The following is a 27,084-nucleotide window of genomic DNA, read 5'->3' as shown; positions in this document are numbered from 1 at the left end:
AACACAACAACAGCAACAAACAAGGGAGATGTATGTTGTCACTCAGTTATTTAGTGTGTGACAAGCTGGGCTGTAGGAACCAAGTGAAAGATGTTACAAAAATGGCACAGTTCTGGCAAGAGAAAGGTGATTGATACCTGTTTCATTCTACCAGAATTCAGACCATCATTTCACATGCAACCTACCTAGAGACAACTTAGCAACTAGCACTGTGACCAAGTACCAGCACAGGTTATTTACAGAATTTCAAATAGTAGAATCCGCATTCCAGATTTAACAACGAGGACTGTCTGGCAGGAATGGTATTTGTGTGATAAATCTTACATCTGATGTTTCGGCCATGCCTCCAGACATCTTGGGGATATCCCCTTCCTGACACCAAGTAACCAGCTAGCTTTCACCTACTAAGCTGGAACCTCAGCCTCTTTCATCTGCTACTGTAAGCTTTGTCTTGTGCTTTGGGGCCCTTTCCTTCTCAGGTCTTACAGAGTCAGGTGCCTGCCAGAGGCTACAAGCCCCCAGAGGGTGTGGTTCCCACCCTCTCTCCATACTTTTCATCTCCTCTCACACATATGCCATCCTTCCTTGTCCAGCGCTCTTCTCCAACCATAGGACCCAACAACAAGCAGTCACAACACAAGCAGGGAAACTAAATTCAGGGGACCGTCCTTGATTTGTGTCCTAAACACAAGCTTGGAAGCAAGACCAACCCTAGTTAGGATGTATGCATCCTAACTTTGAACACTGTAGTCAGTCCTTATAAGCACCACCAAACACCTTCTCCTCATCTGTAAAAGGACAGCCGGTAATAGGATGGCCAACAGTTGTTGGAAATGTTTAACATGGCAACATATTAGAAGTACTCCACATAGTACATAGCTAGTGTCGCTGCTGTGGCCATTTAACTCCCTCCCCCTGAGATGACTGGACCACAACCTTATAGAGTCTAAGTGGAAGGCTCGGTTTTAGTCTTTATCTGTCAATGCATCCAAATTAAAGTGTTTCAGACTTCTTTCTTTTCTAAAGGTTCACGTGCCCAACACAAAGATTACCACGGGGAAGGTTCTGTACTTGACTGCCCCATTCTACAAACTACCAGCCTTCACAATCAAAAATCTAAGTGAATGCCTGACAGTGTCCCAGCATGTATTCCTTGCTCCTCGGAAGGCAGAGCTCAGGGTGTTGGGATTCCAGGACAGCCCAGGCCAAAAAGAAGTTTGTGAGACCTCATCTCAACCAGTAACAGGAAAGGGTGATGTAGACCTCCATGTCAGCTACACAAATAGGAAGATCATGGCCCAGTAAAGCTCAGGCATAAAGTCCAGATCCTTTCACAAAAATAACAAATGCAAGAAGTGGTCAGAGGTATGGCTCAAATAGTAGAACATCTGCCTAGCTTGCACGAGACCCTGATTTCAACCCCCTATAGCACCAAAAAATAATAAAGATAATAATCTGAGTGAGCTTAAAGAACAACATCATTGCAAACAAGCAATCCATTCTGCATCTTGCTTTTTGTATAATTGAAAGAGTGTAATATGTCAATTGGCACTCAGGCAAAAATGATATACGGTATCGATGCAGAACATGAAAAATGAACTCTAATTTTTCTCTCTTATTAATGAATATTGAACAAATAAATAGAGCATTTCAAGATGGAGGAACATATGAGATTCCATGTATTTATTTTCTTCATTACTCTAGCCACAATGTCACCCAGGAGTATTTGGGAGATGACAACCAGGCAATTAAAGACAATATGTCCAGGCCTCAGACTCGCCAGAGTGAATCATGACCCTTTCTGTGGCCGCCCCATTGCTGAACCTCTGTCCTTGGGGAATGTCAGACTGTGGATGGCTTGGAAGTTGTTGTTGTGTGAACTTCTGTGCGTGTACAATGTCTGTGACATCCTTGCAACCGTCCACATGGTTTAATATTGTCTCCAGATATTGCTTTAGAGGCAAAAGAACCTGTATAAAGAGCTTTATGTGCAGTTGATTGTGAGAACTTGATTGTTTGTGGTCCAGGTGAGGAGATGGTACCGCTAGGCAAAGTCAGTGTGTATCACTGTGTCATAACGTGTATCACTGTGGTGTTTATTTAATTACAAGGGAGAAGCATCCATTTGATGCCTTTTAAGATTTCTCAGCTTTCTAAACGCATGCTACCTGACAGCTCTAAGCCATTTCCTGGATTTTCTGCAACATTGATTAAGAATGTCTGCAACATGCCAAAAAATAAAATCAAGCAACAGAGGCCTGACTAATGGTTAGATCTTTTCAAGCATAGCTCTTTTCACTGAAACAAATGATAGGATTTAGGTCTTCAGCCATTTCTGAATATGATAAGATGAGACCCCGAACTGGTTTCTCTGTGGATGTGTGCACCCTGAAATCAGTTGTCACACACTATCAGGAATAACAATGAAAAGCTGAATCCTTGTATTCCTACTAATCCATCAACAGGCTGTATGTGAAAAAAAGAACTGTTCATTTGTTTCTTCATCCTTGATCAACCTTTTATGAAATAGTTGTGCAACATTTTCCAGATATCTAATACACTCTCGATGGATAATTGAACTTTTTGCTTAAGTCATGAGAAACCTGTGGTTTCCAGTAGCAAGTCATGATTAGCAAGACTCAGAGCCAGACCTTTTTGGTCCTGTTGGTTTTGGTCTTAACTAACTGCCTTAGATGAAGGGCTTCCTGATTGGCTCTGTAGTCACTTCTATTGATTTTTTTTTCAGTAACAGACTTTTTGTTCAGACATTTTTTCTTTTATTTTTAATTCTGGCAATTGACACACTTTCAGTTACATTAAATAGATATTTAATAAACAAAACATGTGCAGTGTATGATAAACTCAAACTTTCCTTCCTGAGCTAGCTTCGAACCATGATCCTCAAATCTCAGCCTTCTGAGTAGCTAGGATTTACAGATGTGACCTACTTGCACTTAGTTATTTGTTTTTATTCTTGTACCAGTGAATATTACTTTGCTTTACTTCTGTCACATCTTCAACCATAAATGCAAATCCTGATTGCATTGTGATCGGCCCATTTGCAACTTCATTTAGGATGAGCAACGCTAAGAGGAAAGTTGACATGTGCCAACTCTAGGCAAGTCTCGCCATCTGATTCTAATTACTCCACTGTTGGGAAGATCTCACTTTGAAATAAAAGAAAACACACTCTCACTGACACAAGTCATATGTGCACATGCATGTGCATACACACACACACACACAGCATATCATTGTTATCATTGCTAGATTCCCAGAATATTAGATACCTTATCTACCACCATTCCAAGAAAATAAAGTCCATCTTCTGTTGCTCAGCATTTAGCTTTGAAGGGTATTTCTCTCTACCACCCTGACCACAGTTCTCAAAAGACATGACACTCAGAAGGAATGGTTATTACTTATGCAGGCTTTGTGCTCCCTCTGCTGGTTTTGTAATTAACTAATAAGTCTAATTCCCATAACTATGCTGATGTCATCAATTATTTTTGTGCAGGGAGATGGAATTACCCAAATCAGCCTGTTCTGTTCCAACATCATCAGGAAAATTAGCGCGGGGTCAGATGAGGACAGGTGGTGCAGGGAAAAAAGTAAAGGATATGTTCATTTGACTCATCTGACCTTAAGGTTTTAAAGACTTAGTTTTGTATTTTTGTTTGCTTGGTGTTAACAACAATTAATCTGGTGTATTATATCCAACTTTCTCAGGGGATTTTGAAAACAAAGGAGCAGGATCTCTATCCTTAGAGCAATTATATCTGTTTTGCAAGGGAGAAAAATGGGGGTTCACAAGTCATAGAGGCCTGGATGTCAGTAGTCTCTAGAGGGAATTCCTAAGGGTCAATTTCTTGACTTCCTAGACCTGAAATGTAATTCTTTACCAGTGTGAAGTCACAGGATAGCTATGCCTTAATGCCAACCACCTTTGAGATTATATGTTCTATGGTTACATCAGAGAGGTTTAATTCCATTTCCAGCACTGGTATTCTTGAATTGCCACACCCTTTTGTCCACAAACTGGCAGTACTGCTAGAGATGAACAGGTTCTTATCAGGTGTCATTGTAAGGATGAAATGAAGTAGTGCTTTAAGCATTACTTGATGATGTTGATAATGGTGATCTGAAAGTAGATATTGGTCATTATTCTTGGTAGTTCTTTCTCCAACATGAAAACAACTCCTTTTCTTTTCAACAAAAAAGTTAGAGTTATTGTAGAAAAATAAAAAAACAAAAAAGCAACTCCCATGAGAAATCAGTTAACTAGGAAAACATTTATACAAATAAACAAATAGCTTGAAAGAGGAGTTGTGAAATTAGATGTACTTCTGGGAGAAATCAGCTGAGAAAAAAAAAACAATGGAAATTCAATACACATCTTCTAGAGATGCTAAATCAATCAGACCAAATCATCAAGGGGAAAAAAAGAGCATCTTAATAATAATAATGATGAGAAGGAAAATTAGCTAATAGGCCTATGTAAGAGATTTGAGTAAAATACTATAGAGTTTCCCTTGTTCATACTTTTTTAAGACAACAGTTACGGGGACTATAATAGCATGCTTTCCAAACTTGTTATAGAGCCTCCTTTTTCACAGCACCCTATTGTGGCGTACTTGGGCCTATCACCCTTAACATTCATGGACACTGTACCTCTCAGCTCATGGGCTGTGTTCTTAGATAATGCAAATTAATTTCAATAACAACCTAAGCCAAGCAGTAGATAGAAAAGGCAATCCATATTTCTCCTTAGAGCTACCACGAGCTATCAACAACACTTGGCTTGTTCTCATCATTCCCCCCTTTCCTTTCCCTCCTCTAACAGACGACTCTGGAGGCACATGGTGTTGTAATCTCTCTCCCTGCTCATAGGAGGATAAAGAAAGAGGAAGTGAGAGGGTCTATCGCCCCCCCCCCCACCCTCCTCTGCAGAGTTTTGCCCTTGCTCTCTGACTCTCCAAGATATGGCTGCACTTTTCTGGGTTTGTAAACATGGTGGTAATCACCAGCCATGTGTCTGAAACTCTCATGAAACACAAGATGCCTGTGTTCCCCAAGCCCTGGCTTCCTAACCTACCTGTCACCTCCATTTGTTTTCAAGCTGATTTTCAAATGGGGAACCATGTTCTCAAATGTTCACTACCATCTGTTTATGTAACTGTAATTTTTACCTATACTTTTCATCAGCTTAGCCTACCCTCTGTCATGAAAATATTTGGCATTTATATGTTAAACAGTGTAGGCCACTTTAAGAGTTGATTTAAAACATGCTAGAGGTTTTATAATGGTTATTTATATTGGCCAGCAGTGACCCCTCCGTGAATGACCTGTTGATGTTGGACAAGGATAAGAGGCTGTGAGCACAATGCAGGAAGTGGAAAGAGATCAAACAGAATGAGCATGTGAGCTTAGTAACAAAGCTTCACAGCTCTACATGGAGATCAATTGTCTGCACACGAGGTTTTCAGAATTGTGTTATTGGCTCCACTTACCTGAATTAGGCACTCTCTTCAGGGGGAAATAGAAGAGAGTTTTTTTCCAGCTATGTTTTGCATTACAATATCAGCATTGTTGATGTTATAAAAATCATTGTGGATTATATAAAATTACATGTAAATTTATACATCCTGAAAGCAGGAAGAAGTCATAGTTCTTTTTTAAAAAAAGGAAGAATAACAGCCCGTGGGGTACAGCCAGTAATTCTGTAAGTAAGTCCATTTCTCTGAGCTGCTCCAAAAGGAACCATGAGTTTCCTGCTTAAAAAAAAAGGAAAGTATCTTCCAGTCATTTTCTGTCACCATTCTTCTCCTTTTCTTTCATTTAATCATTGTTCTACTGTCCATATGTGGGAAAACCCGTTATTCAATGTCATTTAACACCCTATGAATGTCAGTTATGAGACAGGGGAACACATATACTTGACAGCTGCCCAGTAAAGCATGCAGAAAAATAAGTGCAGAACAACTGCAGTGGACTCTAAAGAGGTCTGCAGCTGATTAAAGAACTTCCTTTGAAAACTTGCTTTCCATTGTTCAGGCCATAAAGATCTTATACAATACAATTGTCTGACCTCATCCAAGTCCAAGCATGGTTTGAGGGGTAAGAGTCAAAACTTGGACCCCAGGAAAATGTGGTCTCCAGTAAAGACAACTGAATAGAAATGGTGTGCTTTGGAATTTCAACTGCTAAATCAATGTAGGAATTAGGACACCAGTTGAGGAAGGGGAGATGATCCTAGAAGCTTAGCCAGGGGCATCTGACTTTGCCATACAAGACTTTCTTTGTAAGTGTTCAGCATATACTACAGGCCTCAGCCTAAGGTGGAATTATAGTAGAAAGTACATTAAAATAGGAATATCTTTGTTATACATGTGGCATATACTTTCATACTAGTGTGGAGAACTTTGTCATAATGCTTTTCTGTTTGTGGAAGAAATTAACAAATAACTGTTTCTATATTGGTGGTAGAGAAATGAATGCATTTATTGATAAAGTTTAAATTCCTATCCTAATCTCCAACTCTGCTACAGATCTAACTACTAACTTACCACTAGCCAGTCTTTGCCTTAGCCCCCTATCTTGAGCTAAGTGTATGTAGATAGCTTTCTAGACCTTTGGGTTCTACATCTTTGGAATCTATAAATCACAGATAACCCTTTTTTTTTGAAGTACATTGATAGCTTGGGATGTAGCTCAGTAGTTGAATGTTTGCCTAATGCACACAAGGACCCACTCCATACAATAGGAGAATACATCAATTCTAAGGATGCACAGACTTCCCTCATCATTACTCACTAAACAATGCAAGTATTTATTTTGTTTTTTATTATCATTAGTTGTACAAAGGAGTTTTGATTCAACATGTCAATTTATGAGGACAAGGCATCTTGATCAACATTACACCTTCTGTCTGTAACAACTGTTCTTGTATTTACATCGAATTGGGTCCTATAAATATACAGATGATGTAAGCATAAGGGGTAGGCACATCTCATAGCATTTTATAGAAGGAACTTGGGCCCCTGAAGATTCTGACATACACTGGGAGTTCTAGAGCCAGTTCCCTGCAGATTGCAATGTACAACCTGACTTGTGGGATGGATATTGAATATTTATTCTGTAGCCACCAGGCCAGTTGTCCTCTTCATACAATTGACATTTCACTGAGGCCAGAGCTGTATCCAAAGCATAACCAACCCAGCTACCAAAGTCCTTAAGACCTGTTGGGTTATTTCTTGCATACTCTGGTGAAGAGATCTGATTCTGTTTGAGTCTCAAAATTTACTTTTTGTGTTTATTCTTCTTAACCAGCAGTGGACATTTCCTGCTACTTAATAGAATAGACTTGGCAGTAAACAACTTGAGGATGTTTATCTTTAAATCTGCGTTTATAGGGCTGTGTGTGTGATGAGAGGCTGGTGTATATGTGGGATTCAATAGAGAGAAAGCTGATGACCTAATATATAACATCAAATGATTACAATGTGAGGGAGTTATCTGGCGTCGGCAAGTGGGTAGTTATTTTAAGAAAGAGGAAGGGATATTTTAACACAAGTGAGCAGAGGAGCTCTGCAAGAAAAGGTATTTTACCTTATTGGGTAGCAGTTCCATCCACAGTGTGCGGGCAGCTCAACCTTTCTTTAGAACCAGTTTTACTTAGGTATTTTTTTAAGTAATTTTAATTGACATTATTAAGGTATTATACCAGAGGAGTTACCATTTCGTAAGCCAAGTTTCCCTGGGCATGTTTGTTCTGTTTATTTACTGTCTTACTGACCCTGTTTAGAGCATCTTTGCACTATGACCAAAGTGACAGCCTTTGGTCTCTGTTGGATTAATCATTGTGCTCTTTGATCCATAGTATGTGCTCCCCATAGACATTTAAAGTCAACAGATTAAGCACTGTGGTCTGCCAGTTCAGAATTGTTAACTGGGCTGATAGACTGGTTTGGATATTTGCATCCCAAAGACTTTCACCCCTCCCTCTCACATAACAACATAAATATTGACTGTACCAATCATTCATTAGCAGTAAAAATTTGAGAGCAATTATTTTTTACTGCGCTTGCCCTGAAAGACACCATTAATTACCTTATTGCCTGTGGATTTGTGCCAGTTTCGGTGTCCCGGGAGTCTGCCTGCTCCCCCACCCAAGGAGGTATTTGCAGCTGTGAGACAACACAGGCAGATGGCATCTGGCACTGGAGTTCTGACACTGTCCTCTGAAGTGAGATGTCAGAGCTGACCCAACCTTGCTGGTGGGTTCTCCTGACTTGGAAACCATGGGGCAGGATTGGCGGTGAAGGTAGGGTACCATGAGGCCTCCATACCAAGCAAAGGTGGGTGTAATTCATTCAGAATACATCAGCTTTTTCCAGAAGCATGAGCAATGTCCCCATATCCATCTAGAAATGATTTGTTGGCAGGGGAAAAAGCTTTTTTTTTTTTTTGGTCATTCATTTCGACAATGGTATCCAGAGTGGCAGAAAGAAGCCAGGCTGTCTGTGCATGGGCAATGCCTGCAGGCCAATATTCCCTCTGTAGCCAGCTGTTTGGATTTGGTCTTCCACGGTGGGCGTGACCCAGAGAGAGTAGTCCTGGTGTTGGGGAATGGAGTTTCCGTCTTCCCCGGCTCTACTTAGCAGGAATAAAGAAAAGCCTGAAGTGATTTAAACTTAAATCGGAACCAGTGTGACTACTCTCTTCTGTTCAGTCTAGAAACTCCTACTCGCCACTTAGAATATATATGATGGTGTTATCCCTTTCCTGAAAAATGTATGGATTATGTATGTATGGCTTGTTTTCCTTCCCCAAAACCAAATGAGCTGTGACTTCTTAATATGTCTGATTATATGATAAATAAGCCACAGTCTTTTGTTGGCTGCATTGATCACCTCTGTTATTTGATGTGGGTATGAATTATGACCCTAATCTGTTCATCCATTTGCGGTGTCACCCATTTTTAAATTGAAGTGGAAATCACTTGATCATAAGTTTAACATAGGCTTAATTAAGATTATTGAATAAGCTCCATAGGATAAAGAATTGTTATGGCTTATGGATTTATAGGAATGTGTACCATATATGTTTTTTGATGTGCAACACAGTCATTTCAATGGGCTGAAGTTCTCCTATTAAATGTAAATAAAAAGTCTTAGGAAGTATTATATAAAAGCCAATGAAGTAGAACTGAGTTGACCTCCTTTCTTCCTTGGAAGATGTTTCATAAGTAAAAAGTGACTTTGGTGTGAAAGGAAAAAACAAGCTTTCTCTAGTACTTGCTGGGAACCCTTCCTCTTCTTACCACCCAAGCATAGGACCTGACCTTTGTGTGTCCTGTTTATTAGCTCTTGGTTGCTGAAGTATGAATTGGACTTGGATGCTGTCTAAAGCATTGGTTTTGGTTTTTTCAGTAAGTTTTATGTTTTTTATTATAATTAATAGAAGGATTACATTATATTCACCAGATAGAAGTTGTAATACTTGACAATCATTGCTACCCCTTCTCATGTTTTTGTCCCCATTTCCCTCCCCAACCCTTTTGTTTTCCCCCTTCCCTATCCTATTTCAAATAAACAAATAAACATACATACAATATATCAGATAACAAGGTAAGATACTGTAACAATATGAGACATAGAAACAAGAGCCACATAAAGTGTGACTGTTGTTCTTAATGCACTATGTTATTTCTCATCTCTTTTGTTGTCCCTTGGTTATCTCATATTGTTACAGTAAGTTATGTTTTTAACAAAAGGTATGTTGTGTATATGGACATTTCTGATACCCCTAGTTGAGGCATATTCTTTTTACACCCAGAGCAAGTCAATATTCCAGCAGACTCTATTCTTTTGTATCCTGCATTATATGAATAAAAGTCCAGGTTGCCACTTGTGACAGTTTAACTAAATGATCAATTCTAGCCTGTTTTGATTAAATTACTTATTCAATTATTTTTGTTTGAAATTAAAAGCTTGATTATATTACCAAATGCTATGTAATTCTACACATGTCGTTGACTTATTTTGCACAGTGAGGCCCAGAGTGTGATTAACAATTGGGGCTGCCAGAAGAAAGAAGCAAAATAATTATTTTTTCAATATACAAGTCCTCATCATGATTCACGAATCAATATGCACCCATGAGGGTCTGGCGGTGGTAGTTTCAGTATGGTCTCTCCTGATTTCCCTATCAATAGGAAACCTGGACACTAGAGTTGGCCAGGCACATTTTTCTCTTTTTCTTTTTTTTTTAAAGGACCGATGTTTAACTACAACCACTGGGACCTAAATCAGAGCATCCAGTGCCCAAATATGAATATTAATCAGATGCCAGGCCACTGAGTTCCTTGCCGAGTTTGACAGTTTAAAGGATCAGTTAGTTAATTAGAAGATGACATGGCAAGCCAGGTCTCCAGGCTCCATCCTGCCTTCTGTCTCCTCTTTTCATTTTCCTCTTTGACAAGTTGGATTACATCATTACTTGTAGTTTCACTTGTTAGCCCCACCATGAAATGAGAATATTTTAAGCTTTAATTATCTGTGATCTCTCCCCCTATGTCTGCAAAGACCAGGCTTAAAATTCAACTCAAAGAAACATACAAGGATTGGAGGTTCAAAGGCTTATGAAAATCAGCCTTGCTACTCCAGCCCTACCACATTGAAGAGATTGTCTAGCATTTGAAATTGGGCTGTGGTAGTCATGGTGATTGCTTTCCAATGTGAAGATACTGCAAGTGTGGACGAATGGTGCCATGCATCTCTCTGGCTTCTCTAGGTCAAGGGAACAGATCCTGGGAATGTCTTGGGAATATCCCACCAATATTGTCATCTGGTGTTGCCTGCCCACCACTACATCCCAGAAATGCACCCCAAAGGCTGAATAACCATTCTAAATGTCTTTGCTTACCATGCTATCACCCTTTTTGGAATCTCTGTACATAACCTGTTCTTAGGGTCCATATAGATGCTTAGCTCCCAGGAGGAAAAATAAGACTCAGCAGATATTTAGCTCTTCCAATGGAGATGTTTCTGACACCCCAGGTAGAATGAACTCTTCCCTCTTCTTTGTCTCTGTTTTGCATATATATCTGTCACAGCACATTGAAAACTTAATTATACCAGTTAGTATACATGTCTGTGGGCTTTCCAAGAAACCAGTTCTTTGCCTTATCCCTGGGGGACATTAATAATGAAAATTTAAGATGAGCCTTTGCCAGTACTGCTGTGAACCAGTCACTACACTGAGTAATTCCGTACCCATATTTCTCCCTAATAATCCTGTGTGGTTAGATGAGGAAATGCTGACTTTGGAACAAAGTATCTGTTCCTGATTTCTAGGGAACCCTGAGCTACTCATGATAGCTCCTCCTCCTCCTCCTCCTCCTCCTCCTCCTCCTCCTCCTCCTCCTCTCTTCCTCCTCCTCCTTCTCTTCCTCCTCCTCCTTCTCCTCCTCCTCCTTCTCCTCCTTCTCCTCCTCCTCCTCCTACTTCTTCTCTTCTTCCTCCTCTTCCTTCTCCTTCTCTTCTTTCCTGAAGAAATGTGGGTGCACCTCAGCTGCCATTGCCTTTTTGATGAGGTGAAGGTAAAGCATAGATATGTCCCTCTCTGTCTTCCTGCACAGTTTATATTTAGTTAAGGACTCAGAGAGGGCTCTTAGTCCTAACAGTTATGAGCTCATCATTACTCTAGATCATTTAATCTAATAGACCGTTTGGCTGTGGGAAGGAAGGTGTGGAGGACAAGTCAAACCACGTGTATAGAGCAAGAAGGTAATATACATTTAGATTGCAGAGCAATGTAGTGGTGGAAGGAAGGATTCGGAGCATGGGTCATTGCAGATTGGAGAGTCAATAAGTTATATATGGAAATATCTGTGGACCTGGGGCATAGGAGACAGACAACAGGAACTAGACTAAAGGCATCCCAACAGGACCATGGTCATCTTAGAACACAGGTCCATAGCCCAGAGAGCCTGAATTCACAAGGAAAGAGAGTGGTCTCCATCATTGATAGGAAGGAGCCACACTGTGGGAAAGAGAACAGATAAGCTCACTGGCCACCGAGTTTTATTCCCATCAAAGGAGATGAAATGGGAAGGGGAGTGAACAGAAACACACACACACACACACACACACACACACACACACACACACACACAGATTGCAAAACCTACAGATATGTGCAGTGTCAAGAGTCTGTCCAGAAGCAGGAAGGTTCAGCCCACATGGGGATGAATTAATCAGGTCTTCTTCCATACTTTCTTCTGTTGCCAGAGAGCTGGCTCACTGGGGGTGAAATTATATGGGAGAAAACATGGAGCTGTGGGAACAGCGCCCCAAGTGCTGTGAGATGGGAAAGTCAAGAGGTCACATACAGGTCTGGGGCATACCTGTCATCTTAGCTGCTGGGAGGATTTTGTTCCAGGCCAGCTGAATGGGACAGTCTGTGCCTATCAACCCCAGCTATGCACGAAATGTAAATAGGAGGAACTTGGTCCAGGCTGGGCATAGATGTGAGACTCTGTTTGAAAAAATAATTCATGCAAACAAAAGCTAGGAGCATTACTCCAGGGGTGCCCATGTTCATGCCAGAGGGGGAGAAAGATTTAGACGCAGAGAGAGGAACAAAGCCTGCAAGTCACTATTTGAAAGACAGAGTGAACAGTAAAGATGCTGCATTCTGGTCTTGCATGGTCCTGGCTTCCTTCTGCCTTTCTACCTGGAAGGTGTTTCAGGTCACCAGAAGCAGTCTGTTGGCTATGGACTTTTCCAACTGTCCAGGGTGTGTCACTGACTATTCCTAAAGTAGCCAATACACATGGTCTACCTAATAAGACAGTATAGTATGTAAACAGAAATTTATTCTGTTTCAAAAATCCTTAGATTTTTGTCCAATAATTCTTCTGAGGTTTTTTTCCACCCCCCCCCACCCCACCAAGAAGATACTAACATAGGAAATTCTAAAGGTGCTTATAAGACAAAATATGTATTTGACCACACAGTTGGGCCTCAACACTTACTTTAATTGTATCAGTCCTTGGAATCCATATAATGGACAACAGTTGTCACATAGATAAGATACCGTTCATAATTAGCTGGTATGGTGGGCAGATGGGACCATGGTATGGTGTGTTCAAGCAAAGCTATGAAGGAATACTCATTCTCCACATTCCTGTCTGTTCGTTCCTAAGGAGAGTCATGGTGGATGGACACAGAAAGGAGGTGGGCAGACTTCTGTGTGCCAACACAGCACCTCTGTCATGGAAAGTCTAAAGTGACTAAGCTGTTAATAATCCTCCGTCCATTCCCAAAATAAATTGTGACTTCAACACCTACTTATCAGCTTTGTCGTGGCGATTACGCCTGCCCCTCGTGGGCAGATCACCTGAAAGATGTTGAGGTTAAGGCCTCAAAACATTTGGAGACACATTAATGGCTTTTATCCCTTTGTATCTCTCTGATATTACGGTTTCACTTGAGCAAGCCCACTAATATCAGATATGTCCTATCAGGGACTATTTTAAATCACTTCAATTTTCCTTGCCCCTGGGCTCTGGTCATAAGACCGGAATCCTCAACAAATGGGTTGCCTGTGATCTAGCATTTTACTCTTTCCTTCCTCCCTCCACTCCCTTTATAGTAGGAAGAACTTTATTAGCTTTTGGACACACGTATATCAGTTTTAAAGATTAAGTACAATGTCACTAGTTCTTACCAGGCTCTCAACTATATACTGAGTTGTTATATTTTCCCAGAGAATGTGTTTAAAAAAATTAGTACTGCCATTTGTTGGAAGCATTTTTCTCTGGAAAAAAAATTGGTCATAATGGTGTTTACTTACTTATTCTCTGAAGTGCTATTTTTATATAGGAAGTAAATCCAGGGCAAAGCTTGATAAGTAATTTCTGAACTGTATAGGTACAAGTGAATAATGAAGCCAACTTCGTAATGGTTTTATTTTCGTGTCAAGTAACCCTCTTCTTTGCTACTTGTTTCTTTTCTAGGTAAAGATTTTTTTAAGGTTTAAAAAGAGTAAGTCTATTTGAAAGTGAAAAGAAAGCTTTAAAAGAAAAGTAGCAGGACCCCATTTAGAGAAAGGTTCCAAAGAAGGCCCCCACCCCCATGAATAAAGGCTTGAAAATATTGAACTTCTCTTTGCTGTCCAAGTCATCCATCTAGCACTAGCTGGGCCTGTTTTCCAAATTTCTTTAGACATAAACAGCCAGTGACTATGGTACAGGTTTTTAGAAAGGTGCCTATACTGGGACCAGATCCTGAATTCTAGAATCTGGCCAAGAATGAAAAACAAAAGCTAATGGAACTAGGTAACTTGAAGGGATGAGTGGATGAGGAGAGATGAGGGGAAAGGATAGACAGGGCACTGATATTGATCAAGATGCATTGTGTTCACAAACTGGCATGTTGCCTTGAAAGCCCTTGTACAACTGCTTAAAGATAATTTTTAAAAAAAATTTAAGCTGTCGAAAGATCCCGATTCATCAAAATCACCAAAGAGATCCACCAAAGAAAATACAAAACAATTTGCTGATAGGACATCCAGTTTTAAATTCAGGCTTGGGCTCATTCTGCCTCTCCCATGCTACCTCTTCATGTTCTGCCTCTTTCCTCCTTCATGCTAGCATCACACTAATCACAGCAGTTGGACTGAAACATGGCTTCTGTCTCCTTCCTCATTTGTCTTCAAGAGTACTGTTCTTATGCACTTACCTTCCCTGAGCTCCCAGCCTGGAACTTCTCCTTTGTGTCTTTCCTTACCTTTGGCTCCCACCCGAGGTTTGTTTCTGAGACCAAATCTTTTCCAGTTTAGACACCCTTCTGAGCACATTGCATCTTCTCCGAGAGACTGTAGTCATCACAGCAAACCCAAACGCCTGACCTCGAGGAGTTCTGTTGTAGCGTAATGGAGTTGTACACTGAAATCATCCTCATTCTCCTCTGCAGTACTTTCCTTCCTCCTTCAAAGTTTGTTCCTGTTTCCTTGAGGAAGCAGAAAGCCCCTGGACCAATGAGACCAGGGCCCTAACCACTTTGTACATTCTTAGCTGGCGTGATGTGTAGCATTCATGTTCAGGATGTACTCACTTGTTGACTGATTTCTGGAATGCAGGTATTTTATTGATTACAAGCTACTGTGGAGTTTCTGTCATTAGGAATTTTTAACATCCCTCTTAGAAGGAAGAAATTCATCTTAGTCACTACTCTATCCTAAACTATTAGCATAAATTAATAGATTGGAGGAGAGGTGGATCTGTCTCCCCAAAAGCTGCCAGATTCGTTTTCCATAGGTGAAATTGGGGGTTGCCTTTAATATGCATGGGATGGAAAGGGTAGAGTTCGGAGCTCATGAAGCAAAGGGAAGTATGAAGGACATCGCAGCAGGGCAGACAGGGCCAATAAACACATAATAAGTGGACTGATTAGGAACAGTCATTCATCAGAAAGCAAACCTAAGCACAAGAGTAACAGGGGCTCCTGACAGATGTACTGGTGATACAGCTGCTTGAATGCCCACAGTGAGGCCAGATTTCATTGCAAAGTAAACCCCTGTAGAAGAGCACGTTGGGATGAGTCTCTCTTTTTTTTCTAATTTTTTTTAAGTGTGAAATTCCTTGATCGTTCTAGAGTAGCTTTCCATACCTAGCAAGTGATAGGACCTTCTGATTACAATAGGAATTTGAGTTTTATTTCCGAAATGCCTGTAAAGAAACTCAGTAGGGAAAATAGTAATGGAAGCCATTGTGAAAGCTCATAGAGCATGTCTGCACACAGATGAAGTTGGGGGAAAGACCCTCTAAAGACACACCCAGGCTGAGTAACTCCTCTCAGAGGAGTTGGACAACTGGGAGGCCCTAGGTTAGGTGAACTTAGAGCCACTGCACCCCACAGTGGCCATAAGTGAGACCCAGATGATTGCTCCATGAGGGCAGGGATTATACTGTGCTTTAAGTCTGGTTATTAAGGAGTGTGAGTTACCTGGTGGGAAGGATGAGGCCAGACTTTGTTTCCACCTTTGATATAGGTATGCCTGCCACTGTTATCCCACCAGAAGCTCAGAACATCCTATCTCCCACAACGCCTCATGTAGAGCTCACCAGGACACACTGCCTCCTTTCTGGTAGAGAAGGATGATTGGTGGGCCTGAGCAGTCTCAACTGCAGTGTCCACCTGTGCCTTCTACCAAGGCTGGTAAATTTTATTTGTTTGTTTTGCCAGTCCTGGGGCTTGAACTCAGGGCCTGGCCACTGTACCTGAGCCTCTCTGTGCTCAAGACTAGCACTCTACCACTTGAAACACAGTGCCACTCTGGCTTTTTCTGTGTATGTGGTACTGAGGAATTAAACCCAGGGCTGTGTCTAGTAAGCCAGAGCTTAGGAATGGATCCAAATATTTTTAAATCATAGTTTAATTGACAGCTGCTGGATTTTAAATGCTGCTGATTTTTTTTGACTCACCACTTAATGTAAAATTTTTGGACAATGCTACAACTGGCCCAGCTTCCAGTTTGAAACCTCTAACTTAATTCATTTTCGACATACTGTGATGAGATCACATCTCTTGTCTTCCTCAAGGTTTTGTATGCTCAGTTGTGCTCAGCCTGCATATTCTCTGAATCTTCAGTGGCACAATTGGTTCTCTTGTCTTGTGTCCATCCACTCTGGTTCTGATTCTCCCCTCCCCATTTTCCTCTTCCTCCTCTCCATCCTGTCTCTTGCTCTCCTCCCTCTGCAATGCTCTCTCCGCTCACAGCTAAACCTGGTTTAACACCTCCAGGATGTGTGTGCCCCTGTCTTATTCCTGCTCCTCCTGTCCTGACATCCTCTCTAGGTATCCCCTCTTCTCCTCTGTCCCATCATGCACTGGGTTATTTTCTCCCATCTCCACTGCCTGTACTCTAGGATTGAGTCTCTTTTCTTGCTGTCCAGTGGAAGCTCATAAACAAAGAGCAGAGCAAGTCCACAAAGACTTCTGTCACCTCCAAAGTGGCCAGGACATTCAATAGGGTCACAAAGCCACAATCTTTCACCCCCCCCCCCACATGTTGTTTAAAATGGAGTCATTCATGCATAGATCGCCTAGGCTCAGAAAACACATCTCTCATACATGAGATGCTTCATACACACACAGGACCTGTCAGGGACTCCTGTGGGTCAGACTTTGGTGGTAGTAAATGTGAAGAGAGAAAAGTGTCCAGGTATCCAGTGTTTGAGCAAGACCCTGCTAGGTTTTGTTAGCGAGTCAGTTATTGGCACACCGAGCATTCATCAGGATCCTCATGAGTACATTGTGTTTCTTGAGTTGTTTTCTTTGCAACTGGCTGCTGTTTCCCAATCAGAAGCTCATTTCTAAAGCATTCAATAAGCATTCCTGAAGGAGCTGTAAGGCCTTACTTGGTCTGAGATTACATGCTCCAAATTCTGATCTCATGTCTGCCAGATACATGCTATGTGTATGCCCTTGGCTGTGTACTTCACCTCCCTGAGCCTCAGATCCTTCCTAGCTTAACCAGAGGAAGAGGGGTCAGTACCTCTTGCCATTGTAGAACCTTATGGAATGAGTGGCTTGATGAAGGAATTGGAAGTGGTTAGAAAACCAAATGTGGGCAAAAACCATGTCATCACAGCCAAGATCAGAGTAACTTCAAAGATGTCAAAAGACACAACCAAGTCAGATCACTTCACAAAACATAGAACAGCTCTGAGCGCGAGTTCATTTCTGAAAAGCTTGCACTAGACAGAACTTGCTAGAAGGGTTTGGGGTTTTTCAGGGGATGGTTTGGTCATTCAAGTTTGCTACTTATTTTTGTTTTATTGTACCCCTTCACTCATAAGAACCCACATACTTTCCATCTTTGAATGACTCTTCCTCCTGCACCCCTGGTACAGGGGTTATCCCACTATAAGATGAGAGAAGGAACCCAGATCCCAAAAGCCCATGAGTTATCTGCTTATTTTCTCTGAAAGCTGTGCTGTTGGCTCTGCCAATTGCCAGCTGTGCCTCCCAGATCACTCACAGTGACCTGCCCACAGTAACCATCCACACACCCTTACATCTATGAGGAGCTCTGTGTTCCACAGGTGATTTAGTCTGGATCCTATTTTAGCTGGATACGTGGAGGCCTCCAATTATGATAATGTCTCACGGAGGCAGCCCGAGGCTTGAAGTCCATTGGAAGGCTTGGGCCACTGGTTGAAGCTGAGGTTCATTGGAGCTCTTTCCTGTCACTTCTGCACACCCATGGGTCTGTGTTCTGGAGCCCCTGTGTTCTGTTGCTCTGGTCCACCCCCATCTCGCGGTCTGCTGAGCAGGTCCTGGAGATGGATGCTCATCTGTTTGCATGTGTGTAAAGGCAGCCATGGTGTGCACAGTGGGCTCCCTGCCTCTTCTTCTCCCCACAACCCCCCTCCTTGCAGAACACAACATGAATTTCTCTCCAAATGGCCCAAGTATCCACAGCAGGTGATCAGTCTCTGGAAGCCAGGATGTTCATTAGCTTCCTGGAGCCCAGAACCAATGCCCTCAAAACAACACCCCCTCCATCAATCTCTAACAAAAAAAGAGAAAAGAAATGAAAAAAAAGAAAAATATCCTTTCATTGCTCAGAATAAGATATGAAATCTGAGCTCACATTGCTTTTCAGAAACAAACAAAAATACTCAGAGATGTTTTTCTATGTTTCCTGGTCTTCTGACTTCATTGTGTTTTCTGATATCCTTGAAGTTGCCCTTTTTTGGCTGTGATGACTTAGTTTATCCATGTTTGGTTTTCTAACACCCTTTTAGTCCTTGTTCAAGACCCCAGAGCCCCTCACTAAATGTGGGTCAGACAAGCTGTCAAAAAGTCACCTTGACACAGGAAAAGTGAAGTAGAAATCATTTCTATAGTCGATTCTGATTCCAAATCTCTGACCCTAAGATACATGGCCCATTAGGGTGCTGGTCCTACCCCTACACACTTTCTCTGGGTCTATGACCTTGACCTTCCTAGGGGAAAGACTTCTCCATCCATGTTTGAGCCTTGTCCATTAGGTCCCTATTCTCAGAGTGCAGACAAGCACATGGCACAGGGTAGATCCTTAGTGGCTGTGTGGCTGGATTTGCTCAGCAGCTCTTGGTCTCCTCATAGGAAGGAATTCCAACAGAGGCCTAGGTCTCACACAAGAAGGGCTCTCACCTGGCAGTGCAGCCACAGGTGGTTCTCACTGCCCATCCCGCTGTAGTTGACACACCAGGAATGCAGCAGGGCACTGGGGATAGCAGTATCACTGGGGAATGGAGTGAAGGAACTTAATGCCATTGCATGCTGCTTAAGACCAGTGTGCATGGCCAGGGAGGATGCAGTTAAGGAAGAAGGCTGGGAGGAGCTGGCTTCCCACACAAAGAGGTGGCTCTGTGTCCTAAGGCAACTGGTGTGTGTGTGTGCGCGCATGCACGTGGGCACACGTCCACACATGTGCCCACACAGGCACATATGCATGCTAAGAATTATTTTTAATTAATTAATTGAATTTAAAAGTTTACGAAACAAGCTGGAGGAATAGGGAGGCCTGAACCGGTAGGAACACAAGTTAGTGAGTACCTTAGTGGGATGCAGAAGGAAGGCAACAATAATAATAACAACCTTGAGGAAACCAACTACTCAGGAGGCAGAGGTGGCACTCAAAAGTTAATCCTAGTCAAAAGTGGGAGATCCTATCGTTAAAACAAACTAAGAGTGCAAGAGCCTGCTCTTCTTGGGAGATTTCTTAGACATGATTTTGATCAACTGCAATCATTAATTAATTCATTCATTTAGAAATTTTAAATTCCCAAGAACAGCCTGTCAGTGGCTCAGTGGATTCAGAGATGCACTGTCTACTCCCACATTATCACCAGTTGTGTCTGAATCAAGTGAGTGTCATCCAAATGTTTCCCTTAGAAAAAGCTGCTTGTGGGTGAAAGTCTACCTCCTCCAAAGCACATGGTATCCAACAGTAAGTGAGGAAGCAAAGCTTCTGAGAAAATGAATCAAGCATCTGCAGTACAGTCCTAAACTCCATGTGTCCTGAACACTGGTGTTTTCAGCTCAGTGTCCCTCCAAGCGACTACTATACAAGCGAAAGGACTGCTCCTTCAGCAGCATGCTTCCCTAGCACAGGAAAAGCCCCAGTTCAACCCTCAATGCCTCAAACTCAGAATCCAGGGAGAGGCAGATCCAGTGAGCTCTGGAAACCTCCTTGGTCAACTTGTGTTTAGAGGCCCTACTCTAAACTCACGTGTGTGCCTCCTCCTCCTCCTTTGTCTCAAGCCTGTTCCTTGTGGCTCAAAGACCTGGACTTCTCAGACTCTGGGGAAACCAGCATGGTGCTATTTCAAGTAACAAATAGATGGCACATTCCAGATGGTGAAACCCCTGTGTTAAGCAGGTAATGTCACTCTGACGCCTAGCAGCAACACATCCCTGATGGCCTGTCGATGCTCAGCGGATGGTGATAAAGGATATTCCCTGGGCACGTTCAGCCCTTTCCTCTATGTTGCCTCTGCCTGGTTGCCTTCTCCTGGGGTCATTGGTGACCCTTGTTTGCACTTCGATTGTTTTTCTTCTGCCATGGCAGGAAGAGGCAGGCGTCTAGTGGAGCAGAGCATCCAAGAAAAGTGCTGTGTGCTCTGGCAAGTTGGTTAGACACTTTCAGAGTATGCGATTACTCACTCTCAAACACACACAAGACACAGGCACAGACACACACACACACACACACACACACACACACACACACACAAGACTTGAAGGATCTTCATCCAACAATGTGTGCCTTTGTGTAGCCAGCCCTATTTCATTTTTCCCAGGACAGCTGTTGTCTCCAAAACGGCGCATGCTATTACAAATAACTTCCTGTGGCCGACAGACTGTGAGCCCCTCACACTGCCTGAAGGAGCAGCCATCCTTGATGCCCTGCTGTGTAGGTACCACTGTGCACTCAAACCACCTGTGTTGGAGCCGTGTTGCTTACAAAACACTCCATTCGAGCAGAGTTTGTATAGATGATGCATTCTCAATCTGCTGGGTGATATCACCCAGGGAAGGGTAAATACTCTTACTGCAAATAATTCCTTCAGTAAGTCTTATTGTAGACATTGTGAGTGTTCAGTGTCAACTTCAAATGTGGAGAAGCAGCTGTGAGTGAAGTTCGCCTTGGTATTCTCTTCCATTTCTCGTCTCATCTTCAAGCCAGAGAGACTTGTCGGCATCTGGCTCATTGGAGCCCTGATTTCCTGGATTCATGTCTCTGGGCAATCTGCAAGGTCAAACCATTTGGAATAAGATATCAAGATACTTTTTTTTCCTCTCCCATTCTTTTATGAGGGCACAGCCCGATGGCATTTTCTAGATGTTGCTTGGCCTGATTTCAATGGCATCAGAATGCAGAAGCAAGCATGAAAATCCAGCTGTGTTCCCTGACAATAGATATGCAGTCACTGTGAGGTCTGTGAGTGTGCCTGATTCAAAAAATTCTAATGTGGAAGAGACATTTTATTAAACTAGGTAATTTATGTTCATATATCGTTAGTTTGCTATTGCTATTTATTTTTTCGCCAGTCCTGGGGCTTGAACTCAGGACCTGAGCACTGTCCTTAGGTTTTCACAAGGCTAGTGCTCAGCCACTTGAGCCATAGCACCACTTCCAGCTTTTCTATGTATGTAGTACCGAGGAATTGAACCCAGGTCTTTGTGCATGCTAGGCAAGCACTCTACCACTAGGCTAAACTCCCAGCCCCACTATTGCTATTTTTAAATGAATTAATAAACAACCAGGATCCTCATATCTCAGCCTCCTGAGCACCTGGGATTATAGGTGTAAACCACTAGTAACCAGCTCAACAATTTCATTTAATTTTTTATTTTTTTATTTGTTGGTACCAGTCCTGGGACTTGAACTCTGGGCCTGGGCACTGTCCCTGAACTTTTGTGCTCAAGGTTCATGCACTATCATTTGAACCACAGCCCCCACTTGTGGGTTTTTTGGTGCTTGACTGAAGTTAAGAATCTCACAGATTTTTCTGCCTGGGTTGGCTTCCAACTTGGATCCTTAGATCTCAGCCTCCTAAGTAGTGACTCTGTTTTTTTTTATGTTTTTATTGTGATTAATAGAATGGTTACATTATATTCACCAGATAGAGGGTACATAATTTCACAAACATTGATACCCTTTCTCATGATGTGGTCCCCATTTCCCTCCTACCCTTCCCCCGCTTATCTTGATTTTCCCCCTTCCCTATCCAATTTCAAATAACCAATTAAGCACATATAAAATATATCAGATAATGATATATTGAATTTATTTGTATTTGGTTATTTGAAATTGGATAGGAAAGGGGGGAAAACCAAGACGGGTGGGGAGTGTGGGGGGGAGGGTAATGGGTACCAAGACATGTGAAAGGGTATCAATGTATGTGAATTAATGCACCTTCTATCTGGCAAATATCATGTAACCCTTGTACTAATTACAATAAAAAAAACTTAAAAAAATATATCAGATAACAAGGTGAAATATTTTAACAATATGAGATAACCAAGGGATGGCAAAAGAGATGAGAAATAACATAGTACATTAAGGACAACAGTCACTCATTATATGACTTTTGTTTCCTTATCCTGGAAGTCCTTACATTTAGTGTCATACTATTTGGCCTATGTCTCTATAGGCCCAATAGTCTCCCTCATTTGTCATAATCAGTAGAAACCTTGGGCTCTCCTAGCAGAGATTTACAATAGAACAAAATCTAGAGACATATGGCTCTGCAATTTTTAAAGAGCATAAAAAGTTCTTAACTCTGAAAAGTTTTCTAACGAAGTGTCAAAGGATGGGTGTAATCATGTAAGTGTGTGCGTGTGTGTGTGTGTGTGTGTGTGGTCACTTAGTTTGGACTTGGCATCTGTTTATGGATTACAAAAATAAGCAACTGCTGTGAAGTCACAATCCTTACAACTCTGGAGGTAGAAACTGAACCCAATTTCAAGTCTTCCCTTCCCCAGCACACCTGGCTTCTTGCTTCTTGGTGGCACTTGCCAGTTTGCAATATCATTTATGGGTTGTAAACCTGCCATGTCACTGCCATATAAGCCTGTGTTTCTTTTTCCAGCTTACATATATTTCCTGCGCATCTCCCCAGGGTCAGGACTGAAGGGAATTCAGATCCAGCCCCTGTTCACAGGAAGCTGAAACACTCAGACATGTTAATAGTGAACAGGCCTATATGAACTGTGTCGTTACTGACTGTGCAAAATAATGCAAAGGAAACCATCAGTGTGCTGTGCGCAGTAGGTGTGAAAGTCATCTCCTATAGGAGACTTTCTTTGGGTAGTATCCATGGAATCAGATTGGAAGAAGGCTGGCTTAAGAGACAGAGGAAAGAGCCGTTCTGCAAAGGAGACCTACAGGGACGAGGTTCTGAGGAAGGACACAGCTCTGAGGGAGATGAGGCCGGGAATAGGCACAAGCAGAGGTCGGGAAATGGATAGGCAAGGACCAGATTTTACAGGGTCCAAGGGGTCCTGGGAATTCTTTAGTTTCTCATTCTAGTATTGATAGGAGCAGCAGTAGTGGTGGTTGTGGTGGTGGTGGTGGTGGTGGTGGTGGTGGTGGTGTGTACTTGAAGATGCATGCCATCCCTGAGGAGTTTTTTGCTCAAAGCTAGCACTATACCACTTGAACCACAGCTCTACATCTGGCTTTTTTGGTAGCTGATTAGGGATAAGAGACTTTCCTGCTGGTTTTGAGCCTCAATCCTCAGCTCTCTGTCTCCTGAGTAGCTAGGACTGTAGGCATGAGCCATGGGCCCCCAGTGGCCATAGTATCTTGAGTTGTACAAAAGGGATTTCAATGCAACCATCACAGGGCTTTTAACAATGTGGAAGCATGGTAGCAGGGTCTAGTTGTGCTTTGGGAAGCCCAGCATGGTGGCTGTGGAGCATGAGATGGTGGGTGGAGGGAGGGGTTTGGCGAGAGGAGAAGCAAAGAACACACCTGACCTCACCCAGGTGAAAGTTGACAGCCACCATGCCAGGGAACCAAGGGCAGATATGAACAAACTCGAGATGTCCTTTGGGTAGCACACATCAGATTAATGATGAGCCATATGTGAAGATGGGAAAGCCCGGCCTCTGGCTTTGGTTCAAGCGACTCTTCCTTTCTCAAGCTATTCTGCAATCCCCTGCAAGACAGTAGCTATCAGAGGCTAAGAGACTACCAGGGCAGGAATTTGCTCATGGATAGACAGGCCATTCACAGAGCTCAGAGCTGCCACCCAGACCCATCTGGACCTTTTGATTGGGCCAAAGACCTGACATGAAGTCACCCTCTGGCAATTTGGGCTGTGAGCTGGCCCAACCCGGCTGCAATGCCTCATTTTCTGTCTGAAGAATGGGACCAGATGCATCCATTGGCCACCAGCCCATACAGGGTTTTATTGGGACTGGCTTACTCACGTCTCAGGTGTGTCTCAGCTCCCAGAACAAGGGGGTATTATTCTTCAAGCCCCATGACACCTCCCAACAGGACATGGGAGTCCTTCTCAGACAAATGACCATTTATTGACTGGAGGGGGAGGTGAGGGCTCTAGACACCCACCCTTGTGAGAGTTATCAACCACAGAGACACCTATCCATTTCACTCAGGCAATGGGACAGTTGTTTGGGTTTGTCTTAATATTTTATAACAATTCCATGAAGCAAGGCTGGATGCTGGTAGTTCATGGTTCATGCCTGTAATCCTAGCTATTCAGAAGACTGAGATCTGAGGATCTGAGAATTGTGATTCAAAGCCAGCCCAGTCTGAAAAGTCCATGAAACTATTTGTTCGTTTGACCACCAAGAAACCAGAAGTGGAGCAATATTTCAAGTGATAGAGCACCAGCCTTGAGCAAAACAGGCTATGAGACAGTGTCCAGGCCCTGAATTCAAGCTTGAGTACCAACACACACACACACACACACACACACACACACACACACACACACACACACACACTGCGTCCTCTGGCAGGGTCACAGGGGGGACAGGGAGGGAAGAAAGAGATACGCAAGATTGAACTCCTCTAGTGCTATGTCTGCTGCTCTTTTGTGAGGAATAAGCAGCATCAAGCTTACCTTAAACACAAGGCAGAGATATGGCAGTCTAGGCACATGCAAAATGCTATTTATGGCCTGTAGTAGCCAGGGACAATTCACTCAGCCAGGTGATTCCTGAACTCTCTCTGACATCCCTTCAGCTAAGGAGCTGGCATGGAGCTGGCTGCCTTTCTCTCTCCTGGGTCCCATCCACAAATAACTTCATGTCTTTGGGACTGAAAATTAATTCTGGTAATGATTACTTGCTTGCTCACCTGTAGGGCACCCTTTCTTTTTTTAAAACCCCTGGCTACTTTGCATACTCACGGATCTGTCTTGAAACTTCCATTTTTTTTGTATTTTATTCCTAGGTGGAATGTATTTTTTTCTTACCACTTTGAACCACACCAAATATTACAGAAACATTATTCAAAACATGTCCTAACCATAAAATCCGTTTATATGTCATCATTATCTGCAGCATTAAATACATTTTACATCATAGGAAATTTTATGATAGATTTTAAAAATGAATTCCTACTTAGCTGAAATGCATTAAAGATTATCCTAAGGGACCTTGGTTAAAAAAAAAAAAAGCAAAACAGTGCAGTCATGTTTATCTGAAACTGCTAAAAAAAAAAAATAGCTGGCAAAATTGTTAGTGTCTTTTATTATTCCCAACCACTGGAGCACTCGCTTGTTAATTAGAGAAATTTCAACTGTCATACTTGGCAATTATAGCTTCTGTATCATTGTCTGTTATGAATAGTCAATGAGAGCTGATTAATATGCATGAGCAGCAGTATATATACGGTGTGCACTGGACCACAATCCAGCTGCTAGAGTCACTCGGAGAAGGGAGAGGGGTGTGCGTGTCTGTGTGTGTGTGTGTGTGTGTGTGTGTGTGTGCATGCATGCCGAGAGGGAAAGGAGAGAAGCGTGGAAGGGGACTGAGTTGTTTTACAAGCTTAGAAAGCAATGCCAATGTGAAGCTTTGCAGCCGCCTGACTCACCTGAGGCTCTGAGAAAGCCGTTCAATGCCTGCACACTGAAGGAGCTGCTTTCTCCGGTACTGGTGGGTCCTGAAGCCTTCCTTCCCCTGACATTTCTCTAAACATGGGATGCAGCTTGTGCAGCGTGCAGAAGCAGGAGGAGCAGTACAAATTGCTCTATGAAGTTTGTCAGGTAACATACTACCTTTTCTTCTGTAGACTGTAGGTCCAACCTCACCTTGCAGAATGGAACTTCCAGTGGTATCGTCATGGTGTGTGTGTGTGTGTGTGTGTGTGTGTGTGTGTGTGTGTGTGTGTGTGTGTTGGCTTGAGACTTTGCTGTAGCTTTTCTGTTTGATCGCTAAGGAAATCTCTCCTCTCACAGCACATCAGAGTCCATATGTGACAAGAGACAAAAATGTTGATGTATTTGAAGCTGTTCTGCCACAAAGCTTCTTGACAGCAGAGCTCTGTGTGGAGTGATGGGCCAGAAGGGTCAAAGAGTGGTCACGCACTCTTTGAACAAGTTGGGAGAGACGGAGATGATGATTGATTGAGTGCCGGGTTTTGTCTGTGTTTACAAATAGTTTCAAGGCACTGCTTTCAGTAGTGCCCAGGCAATGCTGAGTTATTCTTTCAGCAACTTCTTATAACAGGACTCGTAGTTCACAAGGGGCTTCACACTTACGTTTCCTCTGTCCGGACAAATTTTAAGAACTTCAACAGCAAGTGACTTCACTTGAGGGTCTGTCATCCTCTGCAGGTGCCACATATCTTCTGACATTGTTCACAATATGAAATTTCAGGATCAATGGCATATTTATGACACAACCTAGATAAATTATCTGAGCATGGTGTTGAGGGCTTTTGTGGATAATGTTTGAGTCCAGTCTTTAACCAGGGCGGGGGTGGGGGGGGTTAGTATGGCTATTGGCTGCCTAGCAGCAGTTAAGGATTTCCCTCTTACAT

General features: G+C 42.5%; 1 protein-coding gene across 2 annotated transcripts in view; it reads left to right on the top strand.

The window, feature by feature from the left end:
- Pdzrn3 (PDZ domain containing ring finger 3) overlaps positions 1-27,084 on the top strand; it is a 199,684-nt gene that overhangs the window by 138,000 nt on the left and 34,600 nt on the right. The window lies entirely within an intron of this gene.

The sequence above is a fragment of the Megascapheus bottae genome, chromosome 2, assembly GCF_031878675.1.
Source record: "Megascapheus bottae isolate mThoBot1 chromosome 2, mThoBot2.hap1, whole genome shotgun sequence".
NCBI lineage: Eukaryota > Metazoa > Chordata > Mammalia > Rodentia > Geomyidae > Megascapheus > Megascapheus bottae.
Note: the sequence above shows the minus strand (reverse complement) of the source record. Positions and strands in the feature narration are given on the sequence as shown.